This window comes from Eubalaena glacialis, chromosome 16 (genome assembly GCF_028564815.1).
Source record: "Eubalaena glacialis isolate mEubGla1 chromosome 16, mEubGla1.1.hap2.+ XY, whole genome shotgun sequence".
NCBI lineage: Eukaryota > Metazoa > Chordata > Mammalia > Artiodactyla > Balaenidae > Eubalaena > Eubalaena glacialis.
The window spans coordinates 12,674,035-12,692,514 of NC_083731.1; the positions used below are offsets into that span (position 1 = coordinate 12,674,035).

General features: G+C 39.4%; 1 pseudogene; it reads right to left on the reverse strand.

Annotated features, from left to right (window-relative positions):
- Nucleotides 1–8,844: 8,844 nt before the first annotated feature.
- LOC133076334 (large ribosomal subunit protein eL8-like) overlaps nucleotides 8,845–18,480 on the reverse strand; it is a 163,073-nt pseudogene continuing 153,437 nt past the window's right edge.

Genomic DNA, 18,480 nt, shown 5'->3' on the forward strand with positions numbered 1-18,480 from the left:
CCTTCTCTACAGGAGCCTGCAGCAATGGTAGGGACTCAGCATGGACCTGAGGCTTCCCAGTACCCCTAGGTCAACTCAAGTATCCAATGGTAGCTGAGTATGGCAAGTAGGTACCAAGGAATGAGCAGTTTAGGAAGTTCAAAGTGAAATGTGAGGAAGGTCAGATTCCACAGTCACTTGCCCTTTGAATTGGACTCCACCATTAATCTGCCATGTTCAGTGTCCTGCTAAACAATAGACTTGAAAAAATGATGCACACACAGCCCTAAATTTGCTGAGCTATTCTCATACTCAGGCGAGCTCATTTCAGAGCATTCAGACTGTACCACAATTAGCTGCTGACACTCTCCTAAAATAATATTAAGCCAGGCCAGTAATTATACACTGGAAGAAACTATGTATAGGAAAGCTCATTAACTTGTGGAGTGGTGCAAGTTTCTGAAGTGGGAGCCTTTCCAGCAGGATGGTAGTGCTCCTGTTGGTATGGTTGAAAATCCGACTGCAAATCCTTAGCTAAATATTCAACAACATCCCGCTGGAAAAGCACCAAAGAAGTTTTCAGGGTTTATGGGTCAAGCGATAAAAAGGGTCAAGTCGCTCCCAAGTTTACCTGTAGGTGGCACTGTAAGAGTAGTCAAGGGAAGACCTACACTAACCACGAGGCTTATAAAAGTGACCACAGTCATCAATCAGGGTATCATCATCGTCATCATCATCGTCATCATCATCGTCATCATCGTTGTTGTCGTCATCTTTACAGTCACCATTAGCATTGTTCATTTAGGAACGCATTGCGTGTGGCGTAGTCCTAGATCCCATTTCCCACTATTCTGTAATGACAGACTTCTACTCCAAGGGAGGTTTATCTCGCATGTGTATGCATTTGGCTCTGGAGTCTCACCTCTGAGCCTTTGCTTCTGTGGTGTCCCTTGGCTGGGATACTCTGCCATGACCCTCTCTGCTTTGTTAGGAGGAGCTGCTCTTCATGAGTCGTCACCACTCCACTCAGGTTCCTGAGATCCAGCTCAGGCAGGGCTTCTGTCAACCACACAACCTTCATCTAGAGAAGCTTTGTCCTGCTTCCCTGTTACTTCTCACCCTAGTGAGGGCTTTGCATCTCCCATCTAACCTCAGAGTCCACCTCACACCGGTCAGAATGGCCATCGTTAAAAAGTCTACAAATAACAAATGCTGGAGAGGGTGTGGAGAAAATGCAACCCTCTTACGCTGTTGGTGGGAATGTAAATTGGTGCAGCCACTCTGGAGAACAGTATGGAGATTCCTTAAAAAACTAAAAGCAGAGTTGCCATATGATCCAGCAATCCCACTCCTGGGCATATACCCAGACAAAACTATAATTTGAAAAGATACATGCACCCCTATGTTCATAGCAGCACTATCTACAATAACCAAGACATGGAAACAACCTAAATGTCCACTGACAATGAATGGATAAAAAAAGATGTGGTGTATATATACAATGGAATGTTAGCCATCAAAAAGAATGAAATAATGCCATTTGCAGCAACATGAATGGACATAAAGATGATCATACTGAGCGAAGTAAGTCAGAAAGAGAAAGACAAATACCATATGATATCACTTATATGTGGAATCTAAAATATGACACAGGGACTTCCCTGGTGGTGCAGTGGTTAAGAATTTGCCTGCCAATGCAGGGGACACGGGTTCGATCCCTGGTCTGGGAAGATCCCACATGCCGTGGAGCAACTACGCCCGTGCACCACAACTACTGAGCCCACGTGCCACAACTACTGAAGCCCCTGTGCCTAGAGCCTGTGCTCCTTAACAAGAGGAGCCACCGCAATGAGAAGCCCGTGCACCACAACAAAGAGTAGCCCCCATTCACCACAACTAGAGAAAGCCCGCTCGCAGCAATGAAGACCCAATGCAGCCAAAAATAAATAAATAAATAGTTTAAAAAAACTATAAAAAAATACGACACAAATCAACATATCTATGAAACAAAAACAGACTCACAGACACCAAGAACAGACTTGTGGTTGCCAAGGGGGAGGGAGGATCCAGGAGGGATGGATTGGGAGTTTGGGATTAGCAGAAGCAAACTACTATATATAGGATGGATAAACAGCAAGGTCCTACTATATAGCACAGGGAACTATATTCAATATCCTGTGACAAACCATAATGGAAAAGAACATAAAAAAGAATATATATGTATACTATAACTGAGTCACTTTGCTGTACAGAAGAAATTAACACATTATAAATTAACTGTACTTCAATGAATTTAAAAAATTAAAAAAAATAAAGTCAGAGTCTAAAATAAGTCGTAAACAACTGTCTCCTGTCTCTCTGTTTTGTTTATAGCCAATGCCCCACCCAGCTCTCCAGAGTGGAAGGTAGCTCCTGGCCACCTTTGCCCATTCTTTGACTGCAGTAACCTGCCCTTCCTCCATACACAGAGTGTTTTCCACTGTCACTCTCTTGACATTGCTTGTGAGCCTCCAGAATTCAGGGGCTTTGTCTTATCTTTTGTTATATCCCCAAAGTTGGACACATATTAAGTTCTCAACACATATGAGGTGAATGAATGAATGAAAGCAGGAGAAGATTAAGTAAAAAGCCCCATTATGCACTTTCTTGAAGGCCAGGATGCAGAGAAGAGAAATTTCAAATTTTCCTCTCACTAAAAAGTTTGACTTTGGGGATCGAAAAGCTACAAGAAAGCCTCTCTTTTGAGGAAAGAATGTTATATTATCCTCTCTTGAGATAGGCATGTTAGATAACAGCCCTCAGAAATGCCCACCCTTTTATTTGCTGACCGAGCCCTGAATTTGTGGCTCCCTCCCAATCCCAGAGGTCAATTATGATGAGTTTAAGAGAATGGCTCATCACATTGCTAGGGAATGGTTTAAGCTTGAATTCTGGCTAATGACATCTGAGGGTATCCTACTTGGAGAGTTTGGGGAAGATTTTCCTGATTAAAAATGAAAACCATGAGGGCAAAACACTCTTATTCTTTTTTTTTTATTTTTGGCCGTGCTGCATGGCTTGCTGGATCCCAGTTCCCCAACCAGGGATTGAACCTGGGCCACGGCAGTGAAAGCACCAGATCCTAACCACTAGACCACCAGGGAACTCCCCCCAAACACTCTTATTCTTGATTAGATGTTGTTGGGTTGGTGTGTGACATCTGGAACATCTGCAGCCATCTTGTGGTCAGAGAGGAGACCTTACTCTCCTGCCAGTGAGATGGAAAGCCCCTGGCTTTTGAGGACATCATGGAATCCTGGATTTACCTGGCCTTGAAACTGCCTTTTTTTTTTTTCCTGGACTTACTGTAAAATAATAAATCCCTTATTTTAACTTCTATTAGTTGGGTCTACTATTTATTACAGCCCAAAGTATCCCAATTGACACAACTCACAGACAAATGTTTTTCTTGTGGAACATGCCAGATAGCTTCCCTTTGCCCTTCCAGATACACTTTCTACTCTTTTCCTTCCTGCTCTCTGCTCTGACAGGCTGAACTCTATCTACTATCTCTGTCCTCTCATCTTACCAACAAGGATATTAATCAGCATCTTCTTCAGTTAGCAAATTGTATGTCCACATATTATTTCTTCCAAAGGTTTCTCATCAAATATGTTACCTATAGTTTCCTTTTTAATTTTGCCCAACGCTGAATCCAAATTTGGTGGCTTTTAATGTAATTCCATGCACCAGTCAGGGTCCCAACATGACACAGATGGCTTAGTCAAATCTGGGTAATTCAGGGAAGTTTTTTTTTTTACAAAGGCGTGGGCGGGGTGGTGGCAACCACAAGGCTAGTCAGTTAGTCAACCACACTCTCTGCTTGAATCCAACTCAAGGAGATCAAATTCAAAATCAGTTAGAAGCCTAGTTCTTCCCAGAGTGTTGTCGGATCAAATGTTGCCTTTCTCTACCAACACCTGCTCTCAGTCATATTCTTCTCTTTCTTCTAGAAGAATTGCAAGTTACACTTTTTTGGGGGGAAAGCTTCCCTGTTCTTGACTAACCAACACTTCCTGAGCCTTCGCTCAGAGTTACGTCGCATTGTTATTGATGCTCAATATATATTGGAGTTCCTTGAGAATAGAGAACACATCTGATACTTATAAAACCTATTGCTAAACTGAGTATTACCACCATTATAACCCATATCACTACTCAGCCATTAAAAACAGTGAAATAATGCCATTTGCAGCGACATGGATGGACCTAGAGGTTATCATACTAAGTGAAGTAAGGCAGAGAAAGACAAATATCATATGCTATCGCTTGTATGTGGAATTAAAAAAAAATGATGCAAATGAACTTATTTACAAAACAGAAACAGACTCACAGACTTAGAGAACGAACTTATGGTTACCAGGGGGAAGGGCGGGGGGCAGAGATAGATTGAGAGTTTGGGATTGACATGGACACACTACTATATTTAAAATAGATAACCAACAAAGACCTACTGTATAGCACAGGGAACTCTACTCAATATTCTGTAATAACTTAAATGAGAAAAGAATTTGAAAAACAATAGATACATGTATATGTATAACTGAATCACTTCGCTGTGCATCTGAAACTAACACAACATTGTTAATCAACTATACTCCAATATAAAATAAAAATTTTAAAAAAAGCACACACAAATAACACATATCATACTTTATTATGATTACTTTTATTTTGGTAAACTATATGTAACATAAAATTTACTTAAAGTGTGCAGTGCACTGGCATTAAGTACATTCACATTGTTGGGCAACCGTCATCACTATTCATCACCAGAACGTTTTCATCATCCTGAACTGAAACTCTGAACCCATTAAACAATAACTCCCATTACCCTGCAGCCTCAGGTAAGCCCTATCCTACTTTCTGTAGCCCATACTTTATTTAAATTTCCTCAGTTTTTATCTAATGATATTTTTCTGCTCTAAAATTACATCTAGGGTATCACATTATATTTATTTGTCAGCTCTCTTTAGGTGCCTCTTGGTTGTGACGTTTCCTTAGACTCTTCTTATTTTTGATAACCTTGACAGTTTGAAAGAGTACTGGTATTTTGGAGGATGCCCCTTTACTGGAATTTGTTTCATATTTTTCTCATGAGTTTACTGGGGTGTGGGGATCCTGGGAAGAAGATCACAGAGATAAAGCACCATCTTCATCACATCATATCAAGGTTACCTACTAATTAACAATTTATGACTATTGATGTTGACCTTGATCATCTGGCTGAAGGAGTGTTGGTCAGGTTTTTCTATTGTAAAGTTACTCTTTTTTCCCTCTCCTTTTCCATACTGTACTTTTTGGAAGGAAGTTAAGGAACAGGGAGTTATGGAGTTAGTTTTTAAATTACTGCAGGACACACTTTATGTGGCATCTGTCCAGCTCACACGATTTCCCATTCCTGGGGGAAATTCCCTCCCCCAAATCCATCCGGGTGGCCCTCCACACGCCCCATCCCTTAAACACCTTCTCTTTTAAGCAGCCAGATTTGTCCTATGAAATCCTGGCTCTTGGCCACAGATGTTTAGAGAGAGTTGAGTCAACAAAGTCCCTTCCCCAGGTGCTTGGAATTTTAGGGCAGGCCAGGCTTTCTGCATGCCCAAGCCCAATACATAGCTACTAAGTTAATGATTATTTAATTACACCTTTCACTTGACTATTAATTATGCAAACAGTGTAGCTCAGATGCTTCCGACATTGGTGATTGCCTACTTAGCATCCATTCCTCCCTCCATCCTTTACCACACAAACCCAATTTTATTTCTAAGACTATTTCTCCCATGCAACCCATGTGCCCCAGGAATGGAGCCCCACCCCCAGCTCCAGGAGTGGGCCTAATTGCTCCAAGAGTAATGCCATCTTTCTTGACTGTGATAGGTTCAGGAACAGGCATGTGACTCAATTAAAGACAATGAGATTCGTGGAAAATTTTCTAGGGCTTCCTGAGAGAGATCTTCTTTGCTCTTTTTGGTTCCTCTTGAAGGGACCCTCTCTCCCTTCTGGATGTTGTAATATATAGACTGGAACCACTGCATACACCGCCAGACCAACCCCAAAAGCAGCTGGAACACAGAGGAGGGCAACCTAGAGAATGTCAGCTCAATGGAGCAAGAATCATGCTGATGCCTACCCTTTCTCTAGACCAGTGCTACTCAAAATGTAGGGTGAACTGTTTGTTACATTCTGCGATGACATAAATAAAGAAGTTGAGAGTAAATGTTTAAAAACGTTTGTAGTGATTTGACATTGCCATGACAGCTCAATGTGTGGCCAGTGAATTTGTGTAGTTGACCAGTTTGAGTGTTGTCCAACAAAGAGAAGAGTTGCAAGTAGTGCCATCTGTGTACAAGTCTTGTGCATTAGGACCATGTAGCAATCTGCACTGGATTGAAAAAAAAATAACAATACATCATCACCAAATGTCCTTCACCACTGATAGTTTGGGAGGCACTGCTCTAGACTTAGTAATTACATGAGTCAATTAATTCCCGATTTTTTAAGACAATGCGGATTCTATTTTCTCCAATTAACACCAAAGCATCTGAACTGATACAGTGAGTGAATCAAGTAAAAAAATAAGAGACCACATAGACATATTGGACATTTTTTGTAGGGTATACATATTAAATTAGAGTGTGTGTGTTTGTGTGTGTTTGTGTGTGTGTGTGTGTGTGTGTGTGTGTGTTTCCACCTTGCTCTGATTCTGGGTAACCATTTCTTAACGTTCCTGATTGCAAAAATTTCAAGAAGAGAATAACTTCTCTTTGGTACCTTTGCCAGCTGTTGGCATTTCCCAGCCTTAGTTCTTTGATTTGAATGTGATACCATAATAAAACACATGGGAGAGCTTCTAGAAGAACAGAAATTCCATTTGTATCTCTAGGGAGAATAAGAGGAAAGAGGGTTGACTTCATGCCATTCTCTGATTGTTTTTATCTTTGTATTTCAAAACGTTTCTAATATTGGGAGAATACCAATGTAATTTTTATAACCGTCTTTTTTTTTGTTTTGTTTTTTGGTCACAGCCTTTAAGGAGTTATCAGAATTATAAGTTATAAAAATATTATTTATAAGTTACAAAAAATAGGTCTTTTCCTTTTTTCCCCCTAGTCAATGAAGAAAAGGGCTATAATGGTTATTGTGTACATATAAATAGAATAAATGCATTTGTTAAAAGATGCAAAACTTATTTTTGTTTTTGTTTTTTTTTTGGTGATTATTCTCTTCTGGTATTATTTTGATCCTAAAGGAATGTTTTTAGAGAATTTTTGTTTACCATCCCAAAGATGATCTTTAAGCTAGTGATATGAAGAAAACTGCTGTATGAAATTAAAAAATTCAAGTACTCTTGCAACAGAGACGAAATGAGCACATCTTTTTAGCCTGGATGGAATGAAGCCACGTGACAATTGATTTATAGTGTGCACTGCCATAGCCATTAAGAGCTCTGGAAGCACTACTTGTGTTGAAGGATGAGGCAGATGGGGTGTTCTAGAGAACAACTAGAGAGTTTATTTTGGCCTCAAAGCTGGTTACTATTATAAGAGATAGCAAACTGGGCAATAGCTGCAGCAGAAGGGACTCAACAGATGAGCCTGATATATTATTTTAAGAACTTTCTTCCAAAGCCAAATCATAACACCTCATTGCTTTATATGAAGTAGAAAACACATTTTCTTATTGGACTTGCTTTCCTTGAAAATGGTAAAAGTAAATTCATAAACTTAGACCATATTGTATATAAAAATGGTGGAGCTCTTGTTTCAATGATATGATGAAACATTACATCATCGTCGTGTACCTTGTTGGTACAGCCATCTCTCTGCATAAGTGGCATTCCTTAACTGATCCCCTGGTTCATTTTTTAAATTCAGTTGTATGGCAGAGCCAGCAATACTCACCAAATATTCCATGGACTCCCCTAATTCTCAGTCTCCCTTGTAATTGACTTGGGGCCAGGTGTCTAGATTAGGCCAATGGACCATGAGCAAAAGGGACTTTTGTCACTTCTGGTCCAAGGCAATTAAAAACAAGTCTAGGTTTTCATAATCTTCTTCCCTTTGGTGGTGACCATTTTGACATAGAGGAGTCACAGAGGGAGGCAGCCTCCATCACCGAGTCACCATGTCAAGGAGAGCAGCTGCTTCAGACATTTTGTAAATCAGAAAGAAACTTGCTTTGAGAAGCCACCGAAATTTTGGCATTTATTTGTTACTATAACTCAGGTTGGTGTGATGCTGATTCTTGTAAGTCTTACAACCGTGATAGAATTGGGAACTACTAACCCATTCACCACTTGTAGTGTTGAGATAATCCCAGAGGCAGGGAGATTGATATCTGATGTAGATGTGGGCACACGGTGGCGTTCCTGGGGGCCCTATTTAGGTATTGCTCATTTGCTGCCATACTCTTACTGGGTGAGCAGAACTGTCTTAGGAGCTTTGACGATATAAACAACAACATCAACAACAAAATGATCTTAGTACTAAATCCATTCAGCCCAAGTATGAGTAACATACACTTCCTCCCTTCAATAAACTTACAGTCTGGTAGGAGAGGTTTAGGACAGGTACCAAGTAACTAAAATACAAGGTGGAGCAACAAAGAACGTTTTCTAGACTTGGGGGGATTATAAATTGTAGATTATAACTTAGAGAAGACACATCACTCACATTAACTCAATTAAAAAAACAACATGCATGAGTTTGTGTGTTCTAGGGTATAGTAGCACTATGGGAATTTGGAGAGTGAAGATACTGTTATGAGGTTGAGTTTTTTTGAAGGATAATTTGTATTTTTATGTACAGAAGAGTCAACATTGTGCTTTTATCCCAGTTTGGTGGCAAGATCTTTAGCCTTTGCCTTCCATCTCGGCAATGAGAGCCACAGATTTTTTTTGGACCTGTGATGTTGCCTCACAGTGATGGTGGATCTCTGCGTATCTGTCATTATAACTGGTCCTAATAGCTTCCACCAGCTTAGCTAGAGCTCCTCTGTCTTCCGAGTTAACCTGTGCGAAGAGTCTTTCTGAAGATGAGACATCTCAGCCTGGCCTTTCCCTTGAGAATGAACTCGGGAACTCCCATTTCACGGCCCAAGGCAGGCAGGAGGCCAGCGAGCTCAGTGGGGTCCACAAGTGTGCCGTTGCCCCCTTCTGAGCCTTCTTCTTCTCCACAAGGTGGGGACAATATTAACACCTGCTCAAAGGACAGGCGGTCTCAGTGGGGACTTCCCCTTTGTGGGTGGCTTTATTCTAGCTGGGACAACAGCTTCTGCTTTTGTTTTGTCTCTGGGCTGGGCTCATGGGCCAGCTTAAGCAGTTGAATAGCTATTTGGACCCCTCCAACCCCAAGGCCTGGGTGAACTGTTTCACCAAAGGGGGGCGCTTTCAGACACTCACGGAGGAGAGCCTTTGCCGCTGACAAAGCAGATGGCACAAACGGTTACGTGCCCCATTTTGCAGGCCTACCTGGAAATGATAATTGGCTTGTGATTTAAACACTTTAAAACATTTTGCTAGCATTTAAAGTTTTGGTCAACATAATATATATACATGTTTCAAATCAACAGGTCCCGTGTCAGGCTTTTTGCCACCCTGAGTCACATGATGGTTTACATTTGTACAGGAGTTTTCCAGATTATTCTTAGAGAAATGAATCTGACCACTCAAGGGCAGTTTAAATCTGTACTTCTAGATTTCAACATTTGTAATATGACCACAATATTGAATGTTTCCACCATAGTAGATTTTTTTTTTAATTAAAAGGAACAGATCAAATCAATTTTTGTCACTTTTCTTTTTGCTGAGAAAAAATGAATTTTTCATATGCTATAAAGACAGCACCAGCCCTTTTTGTCCCCTCTGAATAAAGGTATGATGTTAGCTATACTATGAAATTTATCCTCAGGATTCTGTAAGTAATTATACTAAGAGACTGGTCTTTTGTCTCTGTTTTAGCTCTGTTGCTCTCTCTTACCCAACATCTTATTAATCTACTAATGAAGAGATAGAAAAGAATAAAAATTGGGGCACTAGATTATCTATCTATCTATCTATCTATCTATCTATCTATCTATCTCAATAGATTATATAAATATATCTGTATATAATATACCTATCTATATATATTTATATATACATAGATTATATAAATACAAATCTATCTACATATTATATATATATATATATATATATATATATATATATACACACACACACATATATATATAAATAAACCTAGGCCTGATATGCTTTTCATAAGAACTATTGTTATATGATTGTTTTAAGTGTCCATTATATATCCTCTGAACCAAATTCTCTAGTTTTTATTATATTTTCTCCTAGAAAGATAAATGAGGCACTCCATAGTGGAATAAAAGACAGATTTGGCTTTTGGGAGTTGGGAAAGTTCTGGTAAAATGCCAAGTGCTGAGCTGCAGGTTTTCAAAATTGTTTATTTTCAAACCTACTGATGTAGGAAAATATCACATAAAGCCTCATGTCATTGCTTCTGACAGGGAAATAGGTCAGCTGCCCAGGTGGTGTCTAAGGAAAAAAAACACGGAAATAGGTAATGTGTAAATCTTGTTTTCAGCTCAGACTCTTTTTGCTGTGTAAGAGGCTCTGTGGGATTGAAAATCATCACTACCGTTCCTTGATTATTGTCTCTTAATCTGGTGGTCTGACTTTTATGGTTGTGGTCATAGTTATTTGAAAGATCTGATTTTTTTAAACTTTGGAAATTCTAAATTAATTCAGTACTGATATATTCATGGTAACCTATAAAATCAACTCTTGTTCCCAAGGGGCACAGGCCTAGATCCCTTTTAATAGCAAATCAGTGTGGAATTCTAAATGCCATTATTCCGACTTTAGTTCATATGGTGAATGAACTGAATGCCCATAATGTGGGAAGCAGCAGTGGTGCGCACTGAGGGCGGGATGGAGATTTCTAGACCTGAAGGAAGCCAGGTAGAAAAGTGTGGGAGGAAGGCTGGGGAGCATGAGCCTCCCAGAGATGGGGGAGAAGCTCCCAGGGTTGTCTTTTCCCAAATGCGGAAGACACATTTCATTAGCAGAACTGGTGGTAGCTGTGTTCTTTATCTTGTAGACAGATGATGTGATGTAAGGCGGATTTGCTACAGAGATGGGGAGTGACACTGTTTTGGAACCATTTTAGGTCATAACAAGTAGTAATGGGGGAAGTCACTGCAGTCAGGGGGTGCCCCAACCATCAGATATCTGGAAGGGAAGGAGGTCAGGAAGGTGGTGGGGTGGATTCAGACAGAGATTCTGGGGATCCAAGAACATGTGGGGTTGACCCTAAAAAGATAAGTCCTCAGTACACAGGGAAAGGATTTCTGCAGATAAGCCTCTTGCCCCATCTACAAAGCTACCTAAAGTGCCCTGATAGGCTACAATTTGGAGTTTGATGTATCTCTTCGGAACTCCATTCAACATGAATTTTACTCCAGGAGAGGCAAAGCTCGAGTTTAGTATATCAGTGACTTAAACTAAATTGTCAGAAACGTCTCAGAATTCATGTTTCAGAATACAGTATATACTCAAAAGATAGAAGTTAGAAAAGGGGAAATGTTTGCAACAAAAAGAATCTTGTTAACTATAAAGGAATCTACCAACACATCTAATACCCAAACATCCAAAAGTTTTTGAGGGCTAGCAGGATTTTGTTCACAAATTCTTATGGCTCAAATGAGGCACAGAAAATTCTCATCCTTTTTACAAGTGGACAAACTACAGCTCAGAAGGAGCTGGAGAAGAAAAGATTGTCCAATGTTATAAAGTGAAAACACAAAAAAAAGATCAAAAATAGATTTAACTGCATTATGCTTTGCATAATATTTTTTAAATGGCCAACTGTTTTTGTTTTAGAAATGTATTCCCACTGAGTACATCAGGTAATTCTCCAAACTCAAGAAACTTCAAGGGAAAAGAGAGAGGAGAGAGAGTCAAACAGATTTTATCTTAAATCTTTGTCTGATTTCAATTTATTAAAAACTTAATGCTACTAATATTAATAATTTTTTGTTTTTTTAAAAATTGAGGTGAAACTTATATAACACCAAAGTATACAAATCTTAAGTGATTAGTTCAATGAATTTTATATACCTGTGTAACCACCACCTAGATTAAGTTTGGAATATTTCCAGCATACCAGAAGGCTTTCTTATTCTCTCTTCCAATCAATACCCCCAGGACCCCCCAAAAACCACACCTCTGGCCTCTCTCTATCCCCATAGATTAGTGTTTCCTGTTTTGGAACTTCAAATAAATGGGATTCTGGCTTTTTTTGCTGAACATTATGTCTGTGAGATTCATCCTTGTTTTGTGTAGCAGTAATTTGTTCTTTTACAGTGCTGTGTGGTATTCCATTGTATGAATACACTACCTTTATTTATCCATTCTCCTGTAGATGGACCTTCGGGTTGTTTCTGCCTTGAGGAACTATTTCGAATAATACTGCCATGAATGTTCTTATACTTGTCTTCTAGTAAAGATAGCCACTTATTTCTGTTGGAGTTATACCCAGGAATGAAAATACCAAGTCATAGGGTGTAACTCTATTTAGCCTGGTAGATACTGCCAAATGGCTTCCAAACTGGTGGAAGAATTTATCCTTCCATAGTAATGTATGAGAGTTCCAGTAGCTCCTCTTCAACACTTGGTTTTATCTGTCCTTTAATTTTAGGTGTTGTGGTGGGTGTATCTCAGTGTAGTTTAAATTTGCATTTCCCCAATAACTAATGATGTTGAGCACCATAATGAATATTTACCAAAAAATCCACAATCTTACTACTCTATTTTTATTTTTCTGTAAGTCTTTTCAGTGCAGCCTATGTATGTAATTACACTCAGGGTAAATCTAGAATTGTGTTGTGTCTTTTTACATTAAACATTTTAAAGTTTGTTATGGCCTTCATACTTATCTTTTAAAATGGCTTCTTAATATCCCACTGAGTTTGACGCAGTATAATTTACTTAGCTATTTCCCTCTTGTTGAGTATTATGTTACTTCCCATTTTCCTCTGGCTCATTGTTGTTCAGAAGGAGAAATGGAGATGTATCACCCCAGAAACTATCATTTGTGGAGGTGATGTGCCAGCTAGGTGTGCTAGGTGCTTTGATAAGGGTTTAGTTTTATTTCCAGTACAACCTTCAGAAGTAAGTGTTATCTCTATTTTACAGATGAGGAATCGGATGCCAGGCTATATTAGCTTGTTTCTTCATGGAAGATAATTCCAGGCTTTGGATTTGGAAAAAAATTCAGTACAGAAATCAGAATGAACATGAGGTGATCTGACTCTGGGGTTCTACAGAGTTACATTTACCTGAGAGGGTTCATGGCCAGTGAAAGTTTGACACATTTTCTTTAGGATACTGTGGTCACCTACTAAATTATAAGGGCCACATTAAGTGTCTTCCAATGGGAGTGAGACCTCTGGGGTTCAAATCTCAGCTCCCACCCTTATTCACTGGGTAATCTTGGGTGGGTTATTCAATTTCTCTTCACCTCTGTTTTCTCATCTGTAAAATGGATATAATAGCCACTTCCAGGGCTGCTGTGAAGATAAATGAACTAATACATAGGAAACCCTTAGCATAGTGCCAGGCACATAGCACTCAGTGAGAATCAACTCAGATTCAATCATCCCCTAATTTTCCTATATCTTCCCAATATTAAAAGTTTCATTATTTTTAGCTAGAAGTCACCTTAGAGATCATACAGGCTAGTGCTTTACAAACTTGCTCATTTCTTCTTCATTTTTAAACAATGGACTCTTTTTTTCCTAGTACAAGGTACGTGGAACTCTAGCATCTAAGGCTGCTGCCACTGGTTGCCAGTGAGCACATGACCTTTCTGAGCTGAAGGCTCCTCTTTTATTTTCCTCAAGGAATAGGGTGAAGGGAGAACGCATTCACAATCAGAGGTGTTACTACCTCATTACTATGCCAGATAAGTGGTGTTGTAAGCATGGATCTGGGCCCAAACCCATTCATTTTATCCATGAGGATGCTGAGTTCTATGGCAGTTGCTAATGACAAGGAAACTTAAACGTGGCAGAATTAGAACTTGAACTTAGAGTCAGTGGATTTTCAGCTATGCTGGTTACATTTTACTGCCTCTCTAGCAAGAAGAAGGAGATGATGGGAAGAGCACTGGACTTGGAAACAGGAGACCTGGGTTTGGGTCTTGGCTTTGCCTCTAGTTTTATAATCATCAGGACACTTGCTATCATATCTGTCGAGCCCACAGGCTTCCCCTTTCTCTACAGACTACACTCTTCAAGTTTGTGCCAAACGGCTCCGCCCTTTGTCCATAGCTAATGGGCACTGTTTGATTATTTTGAAGGAAAACTGGCTCCTTATTCCTCAAAGGTCCACTCCTATGTAAAATGCAGGTGTAGGTCTAATTAGAATCAGCTGATGGAATCATGTTGCCCTTGGCAAACTTGGCTAGAAACGAGATTCCTTCTGAATCTTGACACAAATCTATTTTTTAAAGAGTAATAATACCCTGGATGCCATAGGCTTAAATGTGGATTTGTAGTGTCATAATTAAATTCTGTTCTTTATTGGCCCAAGGCTGGTCTTTCACCTCCTTCAAGAGTCAGTCTTTGGGATGTCCTTAGCATGCATGGGAATTCTTTTCTGATCTGGCCCTATATGATTTTCCTGCCCTATATGATTTTCCTGCCTCATCTTCCCCCACTACACACTGAAATACTTGTCATTCCCCAGATACTCCATACTCTCCTTGTTTTGCCTTTGAACGTGATGTTCCTTTTCCCCGGAATGCCCTCTCCTGTTGGGCTAACTGCCATCTATTGTTCAAGACCAAGTTCCATGTGTCAGTTCTTCTGGATGGCCTCTCCTGGCCCAGCTGGCTGCCCTCCTCTATGAACTCATAGATTACAACCTACTGGTGTTCTGTTGTGGTAGCTGGTTCTCTTATATGGCTCCCCCACTAACTGTGAGCTCCTTGAGTGTAGAAATGTAAACTATTCATCTCAGTATTTCTATGACTTAGAAGAACCAATGGTATAACAAAAACAATTCATAAATATTTGCTGAATGAATAAAGAATGAATAATTCTTCCTGACAGGAGAAGCAAATACTATAGAGACATTATTACATAGTGGTGGTCAGTCCTGTTGTAACCTCTGTTAGAAATGAAACTGTGACCTCTAATAAGTGACTTGCTGAGATTCAGTAGTTTTAAAACAAGTTTCAGTAAGGTGCCTTTGAACTTGAATTTCTAGTTCTTTTGGAATTTAAAATCCCTTCACTCACTTTTGTTTCTGAAATAGTTATAAACCAGAGGCGATCTCAAATTCAATCTGGTTGGGTTATTACATAAACCTACTAATTACTTGTTTTCAGGCTTGTATTTGCACTTATAACAATCATATACATTATTAAGATTTGGAAAAGGGATTCCAGAACCCAATGATGCAAGATTGCTACCACCCTTATTAAAAAGAAAGAGTAAATTGAATAGATATTTGCTCTTTATTCTTATTTAGAAAATGTTCCCATCTCAAGCTTCATTAAGTAGAGAAAGCCATTAGAATTGTTAGGTTTTTAAGTTCCTTAGTCCTTTCAAACAATGGTTCTTATCAACAAAGTGGGTATAGAGGAAACATACCTCAACATAACAAAGGCCAATATATGACAAGCCACAGCTAACATCATATTCAATGATGAAAAGCTGAAAGCTTTTCCTCTAAGATCAGAAACAAGGTGCTCACTCTTGCCACTTTTATTCAACATAGTACTGGAAGTCCTAGTCACAGCAATTAGGCAAGAAAAAGAAATAAAGGCATCCAAATGGGAAAGGAAGTAGAAGAACTGTCACTGCTTGCAGATGACATGAAACTATATATAGAAAACTCTAAAGACCCCCACAAAAAACCGTTAGAACTAGTAAATGAAGTCAGTAAAGTTGCAGGATACAAAATGAATATATCAATCTGTTGCATTTCTACACACTAGTAACAAATTATCAGAAAGAAAAATTAAGAAAATAATTCCATTTACAACTGCAACAAAAATAATAAATTACCTAGAGATTATCAGACTAAGTGAAGTAAGTCAGAGAAAGACAAATATCATATGATATCACTCATATGTAGACTCTAATTTAATAAAAAGATACAAATGAACTTTATTTACAAAATAGAAACAGACTTACAGACATCAAAAATGAATTTATGGTTACCAAAAGGGAAACATGGGGGGGCGGGGAAATAAATCAGGAGCTTGGAATTAACATACACAATACTATACATAAAATGGATAACCAGTAAGGACCTACTGAATAGCACAGGGAACTCAATATTCTGTGATAATCTATATGAGAAAAGAATCTGAAAAAAAATGAATATATGTATATGTATAACTGAATCACTTTGCTGTATACCTGAAACTAACACAACATTGTAAATCAACTATACTCTGATAAAATTAAAAAAAAATTACCTAGGAAAAAATTTAACCAAGGAGGTGAAAGATCTGTACACTGAAAATTATAAGACACTGATGAAAGAAATTGAAGGAGACACGAATAAATGGAAAGATATTCTGTACTCATGGATTGAAGAATATTGTTAAAATGTCCATACTACCCAAAATAATCTACAGATTCAATGCAATTCCTATTAAAATTCCAATGGCATTTTTCATAGAAATAGAACAAACACTCCTAAAATTTGAATGGAACCATAAAAGACCCTGAATAGCCAAAGCAACCTTGAGAACAAAGCTGGAGGCATCATGTGTTCGTAGATAGAGAGGACAGATTGTTGCCAGAGGTGGGCGATGGGGAGTGGGTGAAGATGGTTAAAAGGTAAAAACTTGCAGGTATAAAATAATTAAGTCATAGGGATGTACTTTACAGCATGGTGACTATAATCAAGCACACTGCATTATATATTTGAAAGTCGCTAAGAGAGTAGATCTTAAAATTTTTTTATCACATGGAAAAAAATGTGTGACTATGTGTGGTGATGGTTGTCAACCAGACTTATTGTGGTGACGATTTCACAATATATACAAATATTGAGTCATTGTATTGTACACTTGAAACTAATATTTCAGCTATATATCAAAAAATCATCTTAAATTTCAAAAATTAATACTTGTTTCTTTGCTTCTTTTTTTTTGACCAGAACCACATAGCATCACCAAAATTGTCTACTCAGGAAGAATTTGTAATGAGTTTATATGATGAGATTTCATTGAGTTAACTACCTCCCCCAAATAGCATCCTTTTTTTGAAAACCTTGAAGTTCAGATAGCTGTTATTCCTTTGTTAATTTGTCTTCTAAGTGAAATGAAAAGTCCTGTCAAGTAAGATTTATTTTTATTGTGGCAGTGGTGGGGAAGTGAAGAAATTTTATCTATATTCTATTTTCTGTTATTCAGATATATCATTTTCCTATATTAACAAGGAATATAGGAAATACACCGTGCTTGTTTGAGGTTTCACAAAATATACTCTAGTTTCTAATGTTGTGTTTGTGGTCCATGTTGATCGATCATATCACATGAAAGTCTGTCTTTGGGCCTCTCGCCTTCTGAGATGGCCCGTACTCTGTCTATGGAGTGTGTATCTTCCTGAATAAACCTTCTTTCTCTTTACTATGGTTCGCTCTTGAGTTCTTTCCTGGGTGAAGCCAAGAACCCACACTTGGTGGCTGTCCCAGGGACTCACCTGAGACCTGGGACATGACCATTCTCTCCAGCCCCACATTCTTTCCTGCAACATCTTTTCTGGTGCCCAACTTGGGACCTCAAAGGGCATAATCTTGATCTTCCTTTTGGGCTATGGCTCCTCTCTGGAGCATGGCTGTGACTTGTCCTGAGCTGTGTAGATTCAAGCAGTCCCTTAGGATCTGGCAGAGACCAGTTCTCTGGCCATGAAGGAGCCCACCAACACCAAGGCTTTTCTCCCCTCGATCTTTCTCATTCTCCTATTGCTCTGTCTCTTTGGACTTGAGAAGATCCACCGAGAGGACCACTGGACATCCAAATTAAGACCACGCGACAAGTACTGACAACTCGGTTGGGTGAATTTCCCCTCTGTGGCTCCTTGAGCCCAATTCCCCCTCCCTACTTGTTTTTAGTCCCAGTTTGGTTCCGGGACGCTGGAACTACGTCGGGGGCCCACACTGGGGGACTCCTTGAGTCCTCCTCTAGATTTGCGGCCGGCCCTCCCCGAGTGCTCTCAGGCTTATGGCCTCACTGCGCCCCCAAGAGGATGTTGGGGGTGAGCACTTCCCTCGTGGAGGTCACAGGCGGACTTCATCAACCTCTGAGTGGAGGTAGTGGGCGAGCACCTTTCTCAGCGGGCTTACCAATCTCTGGCCTAGGGAAGTGTCATGGCTGTACACCTTCCTTTCTATTCTGGGAAGCATCGCGGCTGCACACTTTCCCTCCT